At 42.6% G+C, this 20,467-nt stretch overlaps 1 protein-coding gene across 1 annotated transcript in view; it reads left to right on the top strand.

Annotated features, from left to right (window-relative positions):
• The window catches only part of ALK (ALK receptor tyrosine kinase), a 680,979-nt gene that overhangs the window by 605,854 nt on the left and 54,658 nt on the right, over positions 1-20,467 (top strand). The window lies entirely within an intron of this gene.

Genomic DNA, 20,467 nt, shown 5'->3' with positions numbered 1-20,467 from the left:
AGCCTTCCAACAAAGGATGGAAGAGACAAAATAACAAGATTTCCTTCCCAAAGTTCAGTGCTGTCAGTCTCTGCTGGACTGGAACAAGGGCAGCTGGTGGCATTTCAGCTTTACCTCCTGGCAGGTGCTAGAGCAGCTCCAAAGGTTACACTGGATCTTTTGAAAACAGTCACTCACAAAACATCCAGACCTCCCTAAACACTCTGCATGTCCCCTAGGTCAGCCCCATGACGAGGCCGTGATCTCCGGGTCTGGGGGTCCCCTCACCTCCAAGCCCACCGGGCAGACCTGAGCCACTGGAGCCTAGATAGGCAGGGAGAAGCCTGTCCAGGTGCTTTGTGAAGCATTCTCGGAAGCCTGAGTCACTTTAGCTAATCAGATGAAGAAACAGAGAGAAAATGGGGCAAGTATTAAGTCTGGGGAAATTACATTTGTCAGCTTTGCACATACAATTACACTAACCAAATGCTTAGGATAATGCAATCACGAGGCTGCAGAGTTCTCTCTCTCTCTCTCTCTCTCTCTCTCTCTCTCTCTCTCTCAACAGTAATGAATGTGCAAGCCAGCTCTGCCACCCTCCCTACAAAGCCCAGATAAGGGACAGGCAGGACCCTGAAGGCCCATGACCCTTCCTCAGCCTCCTTACCCCGCTCTTCTCCTGTGAGCTCACACATTGTGTGTAGGGAGGACAGATGGAGTCAGCTCAGAGTATGTAAGAACCAGCCCAAACCTTGGGCCCAACCCACAGGAGTCTGGAACTAATGGAGCCCTGGCATCAAACCACAATCTTACCTCTGAGTTGGTTAGTGACAGTTGGTTTGCTATTCTCTGAGTACACATCTCTTGCCAAAGGCTGGGGGGACAGTTAAAACTGTGTAGGATCACGGAATGAGCACTGGACCAGGAGTCAGAAGCCCTGTGTACAATCCTGGCAGGCCTGCACTAGCAAGCTGTGGTCCTGGGGTGGGTCCTGCCTCTGCCTGTCTTCTCTCTCCTCTTCGGACCACTGGGGCAGGTCAGCAAACCCACAAGTAGCAGAGCTCAGTGGAGACGCGCTCATGTCAACACGGACAAAGGCAAGGAAATTACTTCTTTTCATAGTCGAGTTTAAAGTGGATAATCTCCAGGTCCCTCCCCATCACCAGCCCCATGGTTTTAAGGGCTGAAGGGATATGGCGTGAGAGAGCCAGAGCTATCTTGGCCCATCTCTCTAATTAACCCATGACACTGCTAATGCACCCAGGAGAAAGGGTGACAGACTGTCCATTTCCACACATGCTCCTATGATTCAAGAACAGATGCCAATTTCAATGAGAAAGTTTTATGTGTTTCATATAAATTGATTGAGTCTATTTCTGCTAAATGCATTATCCATTCACCACAGAACAACTATTAGAGTTAATAGAATTTGTAGCTAGAGCCATTATGGTCCAAGCATGCCCTTCTGGGGATGACGGCATTGTTGCAAGGCACGCTTGCCAAGGGTCTGGCCCCCTCGCTCTGAACCTGTCTTCTCATTTCTACCAGAGCCTTCTGCACTCGGGCGCTGCAGACCCAGCCAGGTTCACTTCAGCGGCACAACCAAATAGTGAGGATTGACCTCGTTCTTGAACAAATAAATGTATTCTAATCCAATCCCAAACAAATCATAGCAACCTATCACTTGTTGGCACCTCAGACAACTACCAGCTTGAGGAAGCTGGGATTCTGCTTTAACCTGAGCTCTTTGCTGCATGCCAGTTTGGGAGGCAGGAAGCCCTAAGGCATGGGGAGGGCAGGAAACAAGTAAGGGTAGAGGTGCCAGGGAGCCCCACTCACCCTGGGGGGACTCCAGTTGGACTCTTGGGTTCAGTGTATCATTAACAGCTTTCCCCTGAGATGCCCACTGTCAAGGCACCTGGGGCTTCCTAGTGCAGCAGGGACCCAGATCACCCCAAGCTCTCTCCACATGTGTCCTCATACCATCTGCTTCTGGTCACCTTGCTAGGGCAAGGAGGACCCTGCCAGAAATGCTGCTTCCTAGTCCCTAGTGGAATCTGAATGTCTAGGAAGGAGAGGTCACACTCTGCATTTTTTAGGAGACTCTCAAGGAAAGCCTGATTTAAAAGATAGTTTAGCAACTGCAAAGGGCAGCCTGACCTCTTTAAAACAGACGAGGAGCCTAGGCCTGGGGAAGGTGGGGACTGGTTCAGAGTCACATGGAATGCTTTTAAGTTTTAATCTCTCAAACAGCAAAGCATGTTGTCATCTACTCTTTTTTTTATTTTTTTTAAAGGTTTTATTTATATATTCATGGAAGACACAGAGAGAGGGGCAGAGACATAGGCACAGGGAGAAGCAGGTTCCCTGCGGGGAGCCTGATGCAGGACTCGATCCTAGAACCCTGGGCTCAAGCCCTGAGCCAAAGCAGATGCTCAGCCACTGAGCGACCCAGGCATCCCCTCTTTACACACCTAAAAACCACCAGTCACTGGGCATGCTGGGTGTCAGGAACTGTCCTGGGCTCTTTTGTCTTCATGATCTCACTAGTTGGCACTATAATACAATCCCTCTTTTACAGCTGAGGGAGCAGGCCCCCAGAGGATAACTTGCCTGAAGTTATACAACTTGTGTATAAGGCTAAAAACCATGGTCTTTTGAGAAATCATATGGAAAAGTTAAGCTTTGTAAGCCACGTAACATTTAGAAGGGCAAATTGTGATACATCTTCAAGGAATCCTACTTCAAGATTCTAGAGGAATCTTGTCTCTGAAAATACCTCCGTTTCTAAAGTTTTTGCTTAAAGCATCTTCACTGTTATTCAAAACGGCACACCAGGCACACATGTACCACACACACACACACACACACACACACACATAAGGAAGCTGATAATTGCAGCTAACTGGCACCCCTCTGTGCACCCTGATCCTCATGGGTGCCCATGGAATACCCTTTTGTCAGCACCCATTCGACTGGGGGAAAGAATTTAAGATTTGAGCAGGCACAGGGCCACAGATAGAATCCTTGGGACTCCTTTGGGTGGCTGGCCATTTTTTCCTGTTCAACTGTTGGCTTTTTAACCAAGTGTTATGTGTTCTCTCTTATTTTACTAATTTTAGATTATCACCTATTTATAGCAAGAGAACTAGGGATGACTCATGAAGCACCAGCCTTAACAAGCTTGTGGGCCTCCAGTCCCAGTGGCAGGTCCAGTGCCCTCCCAATTACAATGTCACTCTTCATTTGAGAGTGTCTCCCTTCCCTCCCTGGGAGCTAACACAGCCGTGCTCCGGGAAGAGAGGTGCATGGAACTAAGTCGTGATTCATGATGCCCATTACTGACGCTAATGAGGCTCTTCCAGGGAGAGAGGTTTTATACATTGGAGACCCAGTTGGCATCCCCAAGAGGTGGCCTGCGTGGTGGCCGAGAGAGAGAAAGCACATCCACGGTCCCCAGTGACAGTACAGGGTGGAGCGGAAGGCCGAGTAGGAGGCTCGCTCCCCCGACAGAGCCCCCACCAGCAGCAGCTTCCAGGGCGAATATACCACATTATAGGCTGTCCCCTTAGATCTGTACATGGTCACTAAGCATGTTCAGCTTCTTTCACTGGGTCCTTACAGACCCCCAGGCTCCCCAAGGATAGACATCACTATCAGAAGGTGACGATGGCATCACAGTTTGTTTGTTTGTTATTGAAGTATAGTTGATAGATGTGACATTAGTTTCAGGCGTACAACACAGTGAGTCAGCAAATATCCGTTCTGCTGTGCTCACACAAGTGTAGCTCCTATCTGGCACCACACAACACTGTCATAATACTATTAAGTCTATTCCCTATGCTGTACCTCTCTCTTCTCCTTATGACTTATTCATTCCACGACTGGAACCCTGCACCTCCCACGCTGTTTCATCCATTCTGAGTCTGGTATGTTTTTCAAGAGCACAGACTACCTGTATTCAAGTCCCAGCTATGCCGCTTACTTTAAGCCACTTCCTTCTTCTTTTTGCGCCTTTCCTTCCCCACATTAAAAAAAATGGTGCCTTTATCATTAGTGCATAGGCTTGATAAAAGGATTAGATGAGTGAATGCCTGTCCCAGGCTGAAAGAGGAGCAGGACACAGTGAGCTGTGTGAGCCATTAATATTTTCCTCATTTCAGAAGTGAGGATAGCATCAGAAAGGTTGTGTGATTTGTCCCACCAATTGAGTGCAGAGCCAGGATCCAGACTCAAGCTGCTCACTCCAAAGTCTTACCACTGTAACCCCATTCCCACTGGGAACAATCCCAAATATCACCCAGCTACTGACAAGGGAGAAGCTCTAGCTGCATCCAGGTCAACCGGTTTTCTCTTTCCAACTCAGGAGACCCAACTCAGCATTCAACACAGAAAACATCATTGCTTTCTAGTCAGTGTTTTTAGAATTCCCTGAATCCCAATCCTTAAAAAAAAAAAAAAATCATGGGAGCCTGAGTTCAGTTCAACAAGCTTAATGAGCATGTGCCATATGCCTGCACTGTGCCAAGCCCTGTGCTGGGTACCTCGGGACCTGCAACTGGGAATGAGCCAAAGTGCCACTCTTGAAAAATGCACCACCCAGAGTTGGTTCCACATAAACCTGGTATGAAACCACTCCTCTCTCAGCACATGGGAGATTCTGGTTCCTTTTCCAATTTCTAACTTTAATTGCATCTGGAATTAGAACACGTCCCCCCACTCCATGGCTCTGACTTCATCCTGTGCTGGATGTTGAGGTCTTCATCCACGATTGGTGCATTGCAGATTCTACTGAAATGATCATTATTTTTTAAAGGAAATCTAGTGTCCTTTGAGAAAGGAAAAAATCTATGCTGTTACTGCAGAACTTCCCAACCCTGTGTCCCACTGGAGAAACAGCACAGTATCATCCAGCTCTGATGGACTCAAAAACACCTCATGAACCGCCAATCTAATGCTACATGGTGGTTGAAATCATGGAAAAGGGGATCCCTGGGTGGCGCAGCGGTTTGGCGCCTGCCTTTGGCCCAGGGCGCGATCCTGGAGACCTGGGATCGAATCCCACATCAGGCTCCCGGTGCATGGAGCCTGCTTCTCCCTCTGCCTGTGTCTCTGCCTCTCTCTCTTTCTCTCTCTGTGACTATCATAAATAAATAAAAATTAAAAAAAAAAAAAAGAAATCATGGAAAAGCTACAGACAAAATGTCTTAACACCAGGCCATGGCTCCTGTTAGCAGAAGAGAGGGTTCACTGCCTTTCTCTCTCCTGGATGGCCTAAGAAAACATGTTGCTTTTACCCATTTATTTCAGTGAAAGGTTGCATATGTGGGAGACAACAAATGATCCAAGAACTCTGGTATCAGCATGGCTTGATTAAGATCATTTAGCTCCAAGACCAGCAGAACACAAAAGGCCCCTCCATCAGTGCAAATACATTAAGCATTTGTTTGAGGGGGAAGACCACTTTTAATTATCACCCTACTCCCAGACTTGCTGGTTCAGCCTGCAAAACAACCCTGCATCCCCTTGGAGCCTATTCAGATTTCTGCTTGTTGCAGCAAAGCTTCAGTGGTCCTGGGCAGAGAGATGTTCTGTTGTTTTCTTTTGTTTTGTTTTGTTTTGTTTTGTTTTGTTTTGTTTTGTTTTAATTTATCTGGGCCTAGAGCTGGACAGAGGAACTATGAGGAAAAAGGCTGAAATACTAACTCTAGATCACATAAAGGGATCCTCCCCACTTGCTGCTCCATTGGCAAGAGAAAAAGGAACAAGAGGTGGAATCACCCTAGCCATCACTGAATCAAGGAGGAGACAGAAGACATCCAGAAGAATACAGCCTAGCCAGGGCCCTCCACACTGGGTGCTTACACAGAAGATGAGGAAGCCAGAGAAAGTCCTGGTGTGGGGTTTTGGGGTGGCTAGATAGTGATCTATTACCTTATAACAAGTTACCATAAATGCAGCAGCTTAAAACAACACACATGTGTTATATTAGTTTCTGTGGGTCAGGAAACTAAGCACAGTTCAGCTGGGTTTTCTGCTTTATAATTTCTCATAAGGTTGCAATCCAGGTGTTAGCTAAGGCTGGGTCTCATCTGAAAGCCCAACCAGGGAAGGTGTCCCTCCCAAGTTCACATGATTGTGGCAGTTCTTGAGACACCTGGAAAGAGAGGAGGAGGAAGGAGAAAGAGAAAGACAATCTGCAAGCAAAATGAAAGTTACAATCTTATGTAATGTAATCATGAAAATGACATCCCATCACCATTACCATATTCTATTGCTTAGAAGCAATACACAGGTCTCATCCATACTCAGGGAGGAGACTAAGGAAGGTCTGACTACCAGAACACAGAGATCAATGGGGATCTCCTTAGAACCTACCTGCAGTGGGCTTCTGTGTGACAGAGATCACCCAACTACCAGGAAGCTTTGAGAACTCATGGTGGAGGCTGATGGCAAGAGTTCCTGAAAGTGCTCTCAAGCCTATCAGACACTTAAATATTCATAAAATACCTACAAAGTGCCAGTCCACCGCAAGATCATAAATGGTTTGGTCAAGAATCCTGAAGACTAAGGTTCTGGCTTTGCAATTTGAGTAGAATCAAACATTCTGGGCCCCAGTTTCTTCCTTCATGTGTACAGCAGGGATAACAGTTATCTGCCACAGTTCTTTCTCAGAGCAGCTATTGTAGTGAACAAATGCGCTCATTTCTAGCAGGCTTTAAGAATATACTAATATAAAATGTTGTTGTGATGTTGTTATTAACATTATTATTAAAATATATAAGGGAAAAGATTGGGCCAGTTCGCTCATCCCTCCATATGTTGTCTTCTATAAATTTTCAGTGTATTTATAATCATCCTCCTCCCCAAATTATGAGCCACCCACCTTTGATAATATGTAAGTGTGTGTTCTGAATATATTTTTCCTTGAATTCTTTTGCAAAAGTTTCAAACAAATCCCAGCTCTGCATTCTTAAAACTAAAAAGAGGAGGGGCAGTATTTTGCACTGTGGGTCCTCTTGTTCAATCAACACAGTTCATCTTCAATTTGCAGATGAAACCCTCAAACTTCATTTGGGGGAAATGAATGACTTTTGTGGGGCCACAGAGGATTGCCCCATGAAGACCCACTCACCGATATAAATTGAAAGAGGATTTTTAGTCTTTTAAAGCTTGTCAAGATCTCAGTCATAATGGGGCCTCCAGAACTTTCTCCAGGAACAGCTTTTTAAACAAATCCTCGGAGATTAGATGTGAGAGGCCTGATTTGGTTTTTAAAGAGAATATTGACAGTATCTTCATAATAATGTGAGCACAGTTTATACATTTAGTTATTATTTTTTAAGTGACTGACAAATTGATCCTATTCCAGGATTAATGTTAACAAGTGAGGAAAATAAGCACAGCTTGGGCTTGTCCAGCAACCTAACAGAATCAGGAAAACACTCCAGGACCTCAGATGAGCTTCCTAGAACTTTTCCTCAACTGGCTTTATGACTTTGATCCGCCTAACTAGTCCATACAGTCTATCAATTGATAGTTTCCATCAGTCATCAGGTCAGTAGAGTGTCCCATATTGCTAAGGGACAGGATTCAAGTATTCTCTTTTTTTTAAGATTTTATTTATTTATTCGTGAGAGACACACAGAGAGAGAGAGAGAGAGAGAGAGGCGGAGACATAGGCAGAGGGAGAAGCAGGCTCCATGCAGGGAGCCCGATGTGGGACTCGATCCCGGGTCTCCAGGATCAGGCCCTGGGCCGAAGGCAGGAAGCTAAACCGCTGAGCCACCCGGGCTGCCCTCAAGTGTTCTCTTAAAGACTGTGGGGCTCCCTACATTTCAGTAATGTGGGTATGGTTATATGTATAGGAGTGTGTGCTGGTATGTGTGTGAATGACTATGTGAAGATGTGTGATGTCTCCTCAAGACCCTACCCCTTTCTGCTGTGCAGTTGTGGCTAAGAGACAAAATACCTTTCAACAAACACCTGTTTATACCACCAGGACTACCCTGGCTCTTTCCAACCTATATTGCTCTAATTCTACTACAAGAACACAAAGGGCCAATAGTGTTCCCACCAAACCACACACAGTACCCTCAGCATGCATGATTTCCTCCTTCTGACCCCTCAAATGGGTTTGAGGTCTGGTATTTGGCCTACCCTCTTCTATCTCTCTTGTTTTGTTCTTCACTCAACAAAGGCTTATTAACTTCCTTCTTCACGACTGGCACTGTTTTAGGTCCTGGAGACAAAGCAGTGAACTAAATCAACTTAGCCTCATAAAGTTTATACACCAGAGAGGTGACAGACAACAAACAAGTATACAGGTGATATATTTCAGATAGTGATGTTTTGTGAAGAAAATAAAGCAATTTAAGTAGACAAGTGACAGTGGCAGAGCATATGTGGTGTGTGCATATGTGCCATAATGATAGGGGTGTTAACAGAGAAGACTTCAGGTTCCTTCAAGTATGTGTCAGAGAAGAACCAAATAATAATATTTGTTACTAACATTAAGTTCCTACTTTTTACCCCTAGGCTAACGCAGCCTGGGAAAACCTCCAAGGCCCTCATGATGTAGTTACAACTCTCATAAACACTAAAGGCCTTGACCATGAACTGTGTATAGATATAGCTGAGGGTGGGTGAAGAAAAGGGAGCATGCCAGGGCTGACCAGGCCAGGACGAGGGAGTGACCCTGATGCCTGGTTCCCCACCAACATCGCTGTTTGAGGGATAGCAGCAAGAGTCTCTCTCTGGTCATTGGTGTTTTTACCTCAAGCAGGTGGGAGATCTTGATTCTAGAAGTGTCCATTCAAGGACAAACATTATATGGTCTCATTTATTTGGGGAATATAAAAAATAGTGAAAGGGAATAAAGGAGAAAGGAGAAAAAATGAGTGGGAAATATCAGAAAGGGAGACAGAACATGAGAGACTCCTAACTCTGGGAAACGAACCAGGGGTGGTAGAAAGGGAGGCAGGCAGGGAGTGGGGGTGACTGGGTGATGGGCGCTGAGTGGGGCACTTGATGGGATGAGCGCTGGGTGTTATTCTATATGTTAGCAAATTGAACACCAATAAAAAATAAATTTATAAAAAAATAGAAGTGTTCATTCAGATTGAGGTAGGACCCAGACAATGGCTGGGAGCCCAAGGAGGTGTCCAGTCCCATAACAAAAAGCACTTTATAGATGATTGCTGACATTAGTTTGGTGATCCTATACATGACTAGTGTCGTTAATGGAGTGCCTTATGATGGGGTGATACACATCTCTGTGATCTTCTTGGCCTTTTTCCATGCTTGTTTCTTAAGATGCTGTATCTCAGGCCACCATGGTGACATCATAGGTAGGAATAAGAAAGAAGTGTCTCTTCTCCCTCTTCTCTCTAGGCCTCTCACTCAGATACATTGTCTTCTCTTCTTGGTCCACCATTTGGTCCTATTTCTTCCACCACTACTTTCCCTTTTGCCCTTGACATTTGGATTTTCCACCTCTCACGTATCCTTCTTTCCAATTCCCAAGAGGGTCCAAGACCCAGACCCAGAAATCAGGACATTTGTTCTTTCTAGTTCCAAATCACTTGGCCAGTTGGGCTGCTAGCCCTTTATCTGTCCTTCTGTCAGAAGTGTTCCAATCACAAGGGCCTTATAAGGATTTCACCCTTAATGACTTAGAACCAGACAATAAGCAAGAACTACTACTGGCTTCTTGTACTATTGCCCCGCTCTCTGGAGGCAGTGAATCCTGTTAACATAACCCCTATGGCAAAGTACCAGACTGTCTCTCCCCTGTCCAAGTCCATGGACAAGAGCAGATAAGGTCAGAAATCAATGAATCTTCAGGCCTGCATATGGTAACACTGGTGTTTGAATCACCATCACTTTCCACTTGAAACTTAAAACCAAATCCATTATGTGTAACCCCCAGATGGGTGAGTCTACAACACCCCTCTCCCTACCAAATACTTTATTAACACAACTCTGGCCTGAAGCCAACTTGGGAATAACAAAATTAGCCCCGAGGACTCCCTTAACTTAATTTTTACAGCTATGCTTTCAGGAGAGTGTTTTTCCTGTGACCTTTCTCTTCTCTCATGTGTTACTGACTTTCCCTCAGGGAGCAGGGGGTGGCTGAGAACACAACACAGTAGCCATCACAGGAGCCATTAAAAACTCCTTCGGATTGCCGGGTGTCAGAGCTGTTTAGGGTAATTCCGTCCTGAAAGCAGCTTTTATCTCAACAGCCCTGACTTGTTTCCCTGTTGATGGGGATCTGGCTTGCTCAGAGGTTCCCTTCTATGAAGAAATATCTGCCTCCCAACAGAGAGGGACATGGGCTTCTAGTCTTTGTTCTCTGGGAGACCTCAGCATTTTTAGGCATCCTTCCAGTCTAGTGGAACTGTGTGAGGGGCAAAGGAGACAATGATGTAAAAGTAAAACACAGATCATGTGCATGAGAATATCTAGCATAAAAGATAGGGCTGGTGTTTTCATTATTGTTATCACCTCCTAACTTCACATCATCAAAAAAGAACAAAAGAAAAATGGCCAGAAAGCTTTGCACAAATGAACATGGTGTGTGTGTGGGGGGGGTGAGTGTAGTATGTGTCCGTGACAGTTTGTGTGATGAGTGTTAGTGTGGTGTGTGTGTGTGTATGAGTGTGTATGAGTCTGTGTGATGGGTGTATGTGTCATATGTGTGGTGTGAAAGTGTGTGTTATGTGTGTGAATGTGTGAGAGTTTGTGTGGTGGGTATGAATGTGTGTGGTATGTGAGTTTGTGAGGGTGTCATTGTGTTGTGTAGGAGTGTGTGTGGTGTGTGTGTGAGCATATGAGAGTTTTGTGGGAGGTGTATGTGTGTGTGTGTGTCATATGTGTTGTGAGAGTGTGTATGGTGTGTGTGAGTGTGTCATGTCTGGTGTGAGTGTGTGTGATGTGCGTGAGTGTGTGGTACGTGTGAGAGTATGCATGTGAGTTTGTGCGGTGGGTGTGAGCATGTGCATATGTGTGCATATGTCATGCAAAAATAGTCTGAGAAGCAAACTAGAACATGGGAAATTCACCAACTGAAAACTGACTGTGTTCCAGAAAGAGTAAATGTGACCTGCCTCTCCTCACTTAGCCCCAGATTTAATTTTTCTACATGGTCACCTCTCTGGTAAGATAAAAATGATTCTACCCTGTCTACTGATTTGACGTGGTTGTCAGGAGCTAAACTTGCTGGAGGATGGAGCTACAGCTACATAAATGCTCTGTAATTAAATACATGGAAATTAGAGGCCTAAAGGGTCCTAGCCCTGTTCCCTCAAAATCATAGTAACGTCTTTCTCCCTAAGGTTAGATGTCCAGGACCTTCCATCATCTACCAAATAGAAGTACCCAAATATCAATACATTCCAAAACTGTGAAATATAGGCTTCTTGCAGCTAGCTGGCCCTCAACCTGATACAGAGATGTGGGGCCACTTTCATGCCCTCACCCAACATTGAGTATAAAATAAGATTAAACATAGGAGGACATGCTGAAGCACTAGGAAAGCATATGTAACAATGAGAGAGAAGAAAGTGAATTAGTATAAGTATTTATACCTGGGGCCAATTCATGAAGGGACAAATGGCCCTAAACAACTGGCTACATCTGGGTGGCACTATCAAAGGAAAAGTTAAATTATACTGAGTGGGCTGTATCCCAAAAAAGGCAGACATGATGTAACAGCAAGTTCTAGTCCATGGTCGTTGGAGATATCCCTGATATGCAATTGGAAAAATTCTGCAGCCCCAGGAGTAGAAATTCAGGTGAGAGACCTGAACAGACAGATTATATAAAAGGGCTAATCATAACAGGTGACCTCAAGTGATTCCTACTTTACAATTTTTCTCAAGGAAAAGAGAAGATGGCAGTGATGGCAGTACCAGCATAGTTGTCTATCTCTCTGAATCTAAAAGCAAAGCAACTATATATCAAAACTGAAAACCTATGAACATTTACAACAAAATTGTTTGATTAAAAAAATACCTAAAATACAAATGGATGAGGGCAAAGTACAACAACTATAAGACCTGCCTAATTAATATCAGCATCTGAACAAAAGAAGGGAGCTGAAGGCAACAGGCTGTCTTATAAACCTGAGAACAGGAGAAAAATCACTGACAGATACATGCTGGAAATGACTGACAACCAATCTGAGAAGGATTGCTGAATCTGGGAGAGGTTTTGTCCAGTCCAGGGGTATGTGAGTGCAAAGGGCTAAGGTAATATTTGAAGACCCTAGGGTGACCTAGCCATCAAGCCTCCTTTCCAGGAAAGAGTCCATACTAAGAAGAAATTTCTAGATGTCAAATCAACATTGAGTAGGATAGGAATGATAGATAAATAGGTAGATAGATAGATAGATAGATAGATAGATAGATAGATAGATATCCAGGTATATATGAAGAAAAGAAATAGAGCCAGAAACTTTTGAAAGCAAACTGCCATATTTTTCAACACTATATGAAAAAAAGAATAGAGGGAGCTCTGTGAAATTAGAAAATCTCTTGAACTCTAAAAGTCCTGGAAAATTAATTTCATGTAAAAATGTGTAGGTATCAAGACCCATCCACATTACAATAAGAATTTTAAAAGAGCATAGAGGACAAAACAACATCCCTACAGAAAATTGAAAGAATATCAGAAAGACATAGCCACAAAAGAGATCAAAATTATAGTCTATTTCCAAATGAGCTGATACTAAAATAATGATAGAAGACATGAAAAATAGCATAAGCCAGTGTTACAAAAGATCAAAAACTAAGTGGTAGAACTCAGAAAAGAATTTGAGATAAGAGGAAAAGTAATTTCAAAATTGAAGACTAAATTAGAGCAAATAAACATGACAGTTAATGCCTTATAAAAATAGAAAGTGAAAAGAGAAAATTTTTTTCAAATAAAAAAGGTGACATCCATCAAGATAGGCAGAGAAGATCCAACATGCAGATAACAGGAGTGCCTGAAGAAGAAGATTGGAGAAAGGGAACAAAACAAATGCTTAAAGCTATAATTGAAGGAAAATATTCTTATTGAATCTAATTAATAAAAGAGCACACTGTGCTGCTGAGAATACTAATCCAAGTGAGTTATACCAAAAGGTATTCTAGTAAAATTGCTGGAAATTAAAGAAAAAGACTTTGGGCATCTAAGAAAAAACAGCAAGTGATTTATTAGAGAATGAAATTTAGATTATCATCAAAGTTCTTTAGGGGAGGTTAGATTTTATTCCATTTGACAGGCAGAGAGATTAAGAGCACAAGCAGGGGGAACAGCAGAGGGAGAGGGAGAAGCAAGCTTCCCGCTGAGCAGGGAGCCCAATGTGGGGCTCGATCCCAGGACCCTGGGATCATGACCTGGGCCAAAGGCAGATAGATGCTCAACTGACTAAGCCATACAGGTGCCCCCAGAGTTTTTGATAGTACTACTTTAAACCAGAAAAAAAAATGGAGTAATATATTTAATATACTCAAAGGAAACAAATATTATCAATATCAAAGAACTCAAAGAATGTTATTCCCATGAGCCCTCTCTAAGGAATCTACTTGAAATCAAGCTTCAGACAACCAAAATGACTAAAGATATATCAACATGATGGTTAGGAGCATTAAACATATGCACTTACAGAAGTGAGATGAGCTAAAGGTTAATGAGATGATATGCCCAAACAGAGTAGCTAGAGTACAAGTTCAGGAAATTATAGGAGAAAGGAAAGCACATACACCCAAAAAATTTTTAATTGATCTTGGTTTTTATTTTTTGGTTTTATTATATTCTATTTTTAGAGAAAGAGATAGAACACTAGCCAGCAGGGGAATGGGGGGGGAGGGGCGGTGGAGGTGGGAAGAGTGAGAGAGAATCTCAAACTAGCTCCAGACACAGGGCTTGATCTCACGACCCTGAGATCCTGAACTAAGCCAAAATCAAGAGTCAGACACTTAACTGACTGAGACACCCAGACTTCCCCTGATCTCAGTTTTTATATTGATGATGGTAAGGTAGTAGTGTTATAACTCTGATACTATTGTGTGTATTATGAAGGGTAAAGTAACTGAGTAATTATAGAATATTCTAAACCCTTTATTACCTATGTTCTTGAGAACCGAGATCTCAGTGTCGAAAAAAGAAACGCAGATGTAAGAGAAGAGATTAAATTTAAAATCTTGTAGTCCTGAATTTGAGCTGGAAGTATTGTGAGCTCATGAGGTATTTTGTCATTTACATATGTATCTTCTTCATATGTATGTATGTTTTTACTGACACACATCTTAGCTCTGTCCTGTAAAGAAACCTAGAAACGATCACCAGCCCAGTAGCAGTGTCTATGGCACCTAGATTGTGTACTTACAGAAGGGTTTTTCACTAAAATAAATCAAAGCTTTTGAGAAAACGGCTGAGACCAGGTCTGCGAAAGAAACATTTCATACAAATAGCAAGGAAGCAAAATAACTCAGGAAGCTATCACTGAGCAAAAATGTGAACTTTAAAAGGATAGTAATTGTGATTAATTAAAACTCAAAAATATGTTTAAACTCATGGGTTAATAATGATATATAAACAACTAATTGGTCAACTTTAGAAGATAATAGAAAATGAATCCATCATCTTGAAAACTGTAAATAAGGTAGAAGAATTAAGCATCAAGCCTTTCCTGTATGAACTGTACCACTTGGTAACCAAATAGTAGATGAAAGGGAGCATCTCTTTATATATTCAAACTATTAAATAAGAGAAAAAGATATCATTTGAATATCATTATTTTGCACCTCCCAATAAATAAATGGAGCTAAGCATTATGTTTCAATAACTGCTAACATCCAAAAAAAAAGAGAAAAAAGGGCAATAATCATGGATCATATATCTAGAAGGGGATACTGCTCCATTATTTAAAGAGGTGAGACAGATGATAGAACTATTTTAACCTCACAGTTGCTACAATACGTGTATTACTTTTATCTTTCCCTAATAAGAACAACTTGTTAATTTTCATCATGTACTCAAAAAAGGATTATTTGTTTCAATTTATAGTAAAGAATGGTGTCATCTACATTTATGGATGGTGAGTGATTATATTCACTTAGATTTTGGTCATGATTTTATTTAATGATATCTACAATGGCCATCAAAATGGTTCAATATGCCACAGCTCCCATGAAGTTCAGCTCAGTCAACAGATACAGATAGAATTTAACTCCATGGATCAGAATCAAAATGGTACAAAAGATCCATCTGCACCATTGAGTGCTCTTTTGTGGTATAGCCACATAGGCCTTCAACATGAGGCAGATCCTTATTATTGTGATTAATAGTAATAGTTGAAAACTTATTTTCCTTGGTATCACACTTTATTTCTTTGCATTCAATTGAGCAGATGAGATGGCTTAGCAACAGTAATAAAACTAGTACAATCACTGTCTAGCCTACTTTTTAGCATTGTGCAGTATATTACTAATTGATCTGTTTCTTCTTGGAGGGTACTGCAATATACTTAAAACGAAACCCAGTGCTTAATGGATTTTTTTCTTGCTCGGCTGTCTACAACCAATCAGTATTTTGATGTTTGTGGGTTCTTTATACAATTTAGATGTGAATGAGTATTAAACTAGGCTTCTAGTATGTGGTATAAGTAGAACAAGATAAAGCAGTTGTTTTTTTTTTTTTCTTTCCTAATTGACTTTTAATACAATAGCTTTGGTCTTATTTTTGTTGGGGTTTTTTTCAAGTTTTTTTTTTTAAAGAGAAAAGAACCAGGCTTCCTTCTTCCACAATCCCCAATCCAAGCTCCTCCTTGGGGTGCATTTGATCCTCCTATAGCTCCACAGAGCCTCGGGGACCAATGTAGACTCTCATCTAGAGGAATATGAGGACCCTTGTACTCTCAGACTGGCAGCTCAGCATCAAGCCTATCTCACTACTGGTCTGTGACCGTGGTCTCCTGGCCAAAAACCAAGGTCTTGCCTTATTGCTTCATGACCCTTCCCTCTCTCTTATATCTCTTCTTCCTGGCCTTGTGAACATTCCAGTTACTGAATTTTTCTTTTGACACCTCCTGGCTCCCCATGACCTCTCTGGGGACCAGAGTCCTGATGCTGAGCACCTGCTTTCCCTGGTTTATGCCCATGATCTTCAAGCCTGCACTCTGCTAGGCTATGATACAATAGGGACACACCTCTGGGACTGAGAGTCTACCCACCAAGTATCCTGACCAGATTTTCACCTCTCCCCTCATGCTGGCCTGCTTATTCTCTGGGACTGAGCAAGATTGGTATGGTCTGTTCTGGCTTTAAGTGAGCCCATGGCTTATGGACTTGAAAAACACTTAGACTCTCAGACAAGTTCCATGAGGATTTCCTGGTGAGTCTAGCACCTTTTCAAGTTTTGAACTGGAACTCAGAAAATCAATGCTTAATTCCTGGCTCAACTGATTATTCACTCTGTGTACCACAGGTTAGTCACCTAGCTTCTCTGAACTTGAATTTCCTGATTTTTAAATTTAATACATATATAGCATCACAAGTCCTGAGTCATATAATGTACACATTCTATATTGAGAGGTTTTTGCCCTCTTCATGGAGGAGTTTACTTCTCAAGTGTCTGAGGTTCAGCACTTCCCCCATCCAACATACACACAGAATGAAGCATAGAACAAGTTGGGAAACAATGGCTTCTACCCCAGGATCAAAGCTCACCTTGACTTCTCCTGCCCCCTGGAACTGCTGTCACTAATTCTCTTGCCTCTCAGGTTCTGGACCTGCCTGCTTTGATCTATAAGGTTGTATCTAATACTTTCCCCAAAGTCACTTCTAAAAATCAACCTAGTGTTTGCCTACCCTCTCATGACTCTAACTCTTTCTGCCTTAGCTTAGAACTGATCTCATGCCTACCTTGCCTGACATATGGCTAGACTTTTCCTGCTCCCAGGGTCCCATTCCAGATCCCTCCTCTGGGGCCCTCATAAGCCCATGGCAGTTAATACCACCAGACCCAGAGCAACAGTAATTTCCATTTAAATCTGTGAACCCAGCCCTCAAGCAAGGATCTGGAAATTATTATAGTCTGCTTCAGCAAGCCTTAACCCAATGCTCAGCTGACTGTGTCAGGCACTTTAGAGGGACAGTAGAAATAAAGCAGAATAGCAATTGCCCCTGTCCCACTATACAAAGCCCACAGGAATCTGCAGTTCTGATAACCTTAACTCAAAAAATAAATCCTAGCATTAGAGTCCTAGGAAGGCCACAGGATCAGAGACTCATGTAGGGACAATCTGAAGAGACTAGAAGTCTTCAGGACAGGAAGCTGGGAAGGGCTTGATCACCATCAAAGGATCATTGGATAAAGAAGGAAGAACTCCCAATTTGTAGTTCCTTCTCTAAGGCTGATTTACTCAGAAAAGTCTATTCCCTTTTCTAGAACATTCTTTCTCCTTTTAGACATTGAAGTAGATGGGGACTTAGTTCACAAATCTGGTTGATTATCCTGAGAAAGTTTTTACAAAATGCAAGTATTGTCCTCCCTCACCATTGCCCAACATAGTTTCTACTAATCAGAAGCTCCAAGGCTCTGAAATTCATACTTTTAAAGGCCCTCAGGTGGTTTGGGGACCACTGGATTCAGTGATCCCTAAGATCCCATCTTGCTGTGACATTCTATAATGTCAGATTCCAGACAGAATGAGCAAAGGGAACCAACTGTATGAAGCTTGAGCAAGACAAGCCCACACACTTGAGAAGCAGGACAGCCCTGGGAACAGGCCCATACTCCAAATAGGTAAAGCTGGTGGGAAACATAAATTGATTCCAAGCAACTCTGGGCAGATTTATGAGGGTCAGGGCCATCCAAGGAAGCAGGGAGGACCACCATGCCTGGAAGACTGCTGAAAGCAAGAGAATTCTAGCTATATAAATCATGGGTCTGACCTGGGATGGCAAATCCTATTCCCATGGAATCCACTCAAGAAAGAATTTTCTCTCAGGAACTTCCCATCAGAAATGGCTGAAAATAAAAATAAAATTTTGTGTATAGAAACCACCTGAGACTAATATATGTCCACTGAGTTGGGAAAATATTAATCCCTTTATTGAGAAACAGCCCCAATGTCCCTCCTTCTATGGAATGGGAACATAAATCTTGAAATTGAGTGTCTCTGCTTCAGAGACAGAAATTGAACAGGAAGTCATGCAATTTTAAACTGTATTCATTATGCATCTCTAATGCCAGATGTTATTCTACGCACTGTGCTTAGGTCATCATTTAATAGGCTCAACTAAGTCCAAATTTGATTTGTTCAGATTAGGAAACTGAGGCTCAGAGAGGTATATGATTTACCCTAGGTATCATAGGTATCAGGAGCAAAATCCAGGATAGGAAAAATTAGCCCATCTTGATCCAAAGCCCATGGTTCTCTTCCTACCTCACCAAATGCTCTACCTCGCCAAGAAGTAGAAGTCCAGCATCTCTGGGAATGTCTCGGGACATTTAGAACAATGTTAACCCAGACCAAAGTTAGAAGTGGGTTCCACAGAGAGGAGATGCTCAGGTAGGGCACCACACCTATACCTTTAGCTCTCTTCCTCAGCACATTCTTGAGGAAAAAAAGAAAAACACACACACACACACACACACATATTCTTTCATTTCCAGGACTGAATTAACTATGTGAATTGTCATGCTTCTGCCCAAATTGAGAAGTATACCCCCCAAACCCAGGATACTTGCTTTAAGGCATAAACTGGATCTCAGTATAGGCTTCAAAGAGCTGAATATCATGTGGAGCAAGTAGACTTTTCAACTCCCTTTCCAGGATTGTCTTTTCCCACATCCCCATTCTCATCCCCAGGTCACTGAGTTTAAAGCCATAGGTGCTGCTGATGGAGGATCCATATTCACAGATACTTCCCTGGCCACATTTCACATTGTTGAGAAAAGCACCTGCCATGGGTATAGCAGTAGTCATTGACACAACTCGTATTTTTAGAGTTTTGGACTTTACAAAGACCTTTTATGTCCCTTGCTTTCTTTAATCCTCATGCCAGTCCGGCCCTTTTTACAGACTAAGGAGCTCTGCCAAAGTCCCACAACCAATAATTGATAAGGCTGCCCCTAAATCCATATCCTTTTCCATTCACCACTTGGGCACAGCCCACTCTTAGGATTTGGGTGCTGGAGAGGATAAAAGGGCAACTGGCCAAGACAGCTCTGCTAAAATGCCCTCAGTTCAAAGAGTTAGCTCTTTGAATTAATAGGATATCCCCCCTTTAGAATACAAAAAGATCAGAAAATTAACAACCAACCATTCACACCAAACATGAATGGATTCATCACCTTCTCGCCCTTGAAACAACCTTTAGAAACCAAGTAGAAATCAACACTTTCATTTCAAAACAGTAAAGCCAGCCAAGAAAAGTGTTGAATATGCAGTGTTGAATAGCCATATGCTTTGGAATCTCAACCAGAACTTAGGTCTCCTGACCTTGGGGTCAGGAAAGTATCACAAAAAGCCACCACACTGGCCAAGTTTTCAGATTATCAAAACTATCCAGTGTAATGTCAATCTGATTGCTTGTAATCAGCAACCCAAATTAAGGTTTCATTTCCACATCATTAAATTAGTTGAAAGTCTTCAAAAATTGTTCACTTTAACATTTTAGTGAGCAAAACTATGTATACCAAATTAATTTTTCCATAATTTTCTATAGGTAAAATTTGACTTAATTACTTTAGAGGGAAATAATTTCTGCAATCTTATAATGAGATTTTTATATTTTAAGTAAAAGTAATTTATCAAGAACACATTTTTAAGAAGTTTTTATAGGTTATAAAAATGTTAGAATTCCGGCCAACATGAAATCTGATAATTCGTCAAGATCCAGCCTGGCTCGAAGATAGAAAGTTTCAAAGGAAATGGCCCAGTGGCAGTGGAAGGATAGGGTGTGCTAAATGATCCTGAGCCACCCCCAGAAGGCTACATAAAGACATTGGGTGCTCTGGGTGAAGACAGAGCACCAGGAAGTAGTGAGGGGCTTGGGAAAGGAGAGCATGCACCAGAGACAAATGTGACCTGTTTCCCCATTTTTTTGTACTTTCCCAGAGCCTCTAGCCAAGAGTGCAAGGTTTCCTGCTCCTACCACCGTGCTGGGTCCCTGGGCCAATGAGGGTGGGGGTCATGGAGCTGACGTATATGTCCAGTTTACTCTTTTGAGCTTCTCCAAGCTAAGAGGATCTTATATGTGAATGTCCAACCTTTGGGAGCAGGTTAAATGCAGTCACAGTAGCATAGATTGAGCACCTGTTGTTTGCCCAGCACTGTGCCAGACTCAGTGAGAAACGAGCAGAGGGCCCAGCCACTGACCATGCCTGTCTTACCTGATGGGGGTCTTTCTCCCTCCTGATAACTCTCCAAGTGTAGTGTTAGCCAAACCCTGGGAGGCTTTTTGTTTTTTGTCTTTTTTTCTCCTTATAG

The sequence above is a fragment of the Canis lupus genome, chromosome 17, assembly GCF_011100685.1.
Source record: "Canis lupus familiaris isolate Mischka breed German Shepherd chromosome 17, alternate assembly UU_Cfam_GSD_1.0, whole genome shotgun sequence".
NCBI lineage: Eukaryota > Metazoa > Chordata > Mammalia > Carnivora > Canidae > Canis > Canis lupus.
The sequence above is the reverse complement of the archived record's forward strand: the minus strand, read 5'-3'. Positions and strand labels throughout refer to the sequence as shown.